The sequence below is a fragment of the Pygoscelis adeliae genome, unplaced genomic scaffold (assembly GCF_000699105.1).
Source record: "Pygoscelis adeliae isolate BGI_AS28 unplaced genomic scaffold, ASM69910v1 Scaffold280, whole genome shotgun sequence".
Classification (NCBI taxonomy): Eukaryota; Metazoa; Chordata; class Aves; order Sphenisciformes; family Spheniscidae; genus Pygoscelis; species Pygoscelis adeliae.
In genome coordinates, this window is record NW_008823944.1 from 939,749 (window position 1) to 941,647 (window position 1,899).

Here is a 1,899-nt window from a genome sequence, read left to right on the forward strand (position 1 = left end):
TGCCCCCCTGCAGCCCATGCAGGTCCATGGTGGAGCAGATATCCCCCTGCAGCCCGTGGAGGACCCCACGCCAGAGCAGGTGGATGCACCCTGAATGAAGCTGCAGTCCGTGGAGAGCCTGTGCTGGAGCAGGCTCCTGGCAGGAGCAGGTTTTCTGGCAGGAGCTGTGACCCTGTGGGGGACCCACGCTGTAGCAGTCTGTTCCTGAATGACTGCACCCCATTGAAAGGGCCCACGCTGGAGCAGTTCTTGAAGAACTGCAGCCCGTGGGAAGGACCCATGCTGGAGAAGTTCATGAAGGACTGCAGCCCGGGGGTGGGACCCCACGCTGGAGCAGGGAAGAGTGCAAGGAGGAACGAGTGGCTGAGATGAAGTGTTATCAACTGACCACATCCCCCATTCTCCATCCATTCCCCTGTGCCGCTTGGGGGGAGGAGGTAGAAGAGTTGGGAGTGAAGTTGAGCCTGGGAAGAAGGGAAGAGTCGGGGGGAGGTGTTTTTAAGATTTGTTCTTATTTCTCATTCTCCTACTCTGTTTAACTGGCAATAAATTAAATTAATTTCCCCAAGTTGAGTCTGTTTTGCCCATGACAGTAATTGCTGAGTGATCTCCCTGTCCTTATTTCGAGCCTTGAACCCTTTGTCGTATCTCCTCACCCCTGTCCTTTGAAGGAGGGGGAGTGACAGAGCGGCTTGGTGGGCACCTGGCAGCCAGCCACGGTCAACCCACCACAGTCCTTTGTGGTGCCCAACCTGGGGCATGAGGAATTTGAGATAAGGATAGTAATTGGGAGAGGTAACAGGCAAAACATGGACTGAACATTGCTAGAGAGCAGCAAGCGCAATAATGGTGGGGAAATTTTGTTGTTGTAATTGTGGTGAAGGGACAAGGGATGGAATGTGTGTAAATTGTCCACTTTTGTCGGTCTTATGATGATGTTACTTTGATTTTGGTGTGAGGAATTCTTTTGTTGATGTTAAGTGAGGTTTGTGAAGATTGTAGATTGTGTGATGAATGTGTATTTTAATGATAATTCTAAAATACATGATTCACAGAGGTGAGGGGCAGAATTTATTGGGTTTATGTGGCAAGGTTTTGGTAGCAGGGCAGCTGCAGGAGCGGCTCCTGTGAGAAGGTACCAGAAGCTGTCCCCATGTTGGACAAAGCCAGTTCCAGCCGGCTCCAAAACGAACCTGCCACTGGCCAAAGCTGAGCCCATCGGCGATGTTGGTAGTGTCTCTGTGGTAACATGTTTAAGAAAGGGTAAAAAACGCTGTGCAACAGCAGCCGTGGGAGAGGAGAGAGAATATGTGAGAGCAACAACTCTGCAGACACAGGTCAGTGAAGAAGGAGCGGGAGGAGGTGCTCCAGGCACCGAAGCAGAGGTTCTCCTGCAGCCTGTGGTGAAGACCGTGGTGAGGCAGGTGTCCCCTGTGGAGGTCCATGGTGGAGCAAGATGTGAGCTAGTGAAAGAAGCACCAGGAGGGCTGGGGGTGAGTTGATTCTCTTTTCCATGAGCTAGCAGGCAGAGTCAGTTAATGAAATGTAAGACGACAGTCACTCCCCGGAGGAGGGAACTGTGCAATGAGAGAGGAGCTTGCAAAAGGGAAGAAGGAGTCCCCAATGAAGAGCCTTTGCTAGCCTGTGTGTTACATTTTCTCAGAGAAGCGTACTTCCTCTTTCTTAAAGGGCTGCCATGTGACAAAGGGAGCAAGCAAGAGTAAGTGGTTTGTGCACGTGGCTATTGCAGTGCGCAGGATTTTCTTTCTAGGAACAGCCCAACTTAGCTGGAGCGTGATGTGCCTGTGCGTGCCGCCCCTTACTTGGCCAGGCCACGGCAAGCTGGCAGGCGAGATTCTCAGAAAAGCGGCTCCTCGAAGCCGCTGCATGCTCCTGCCA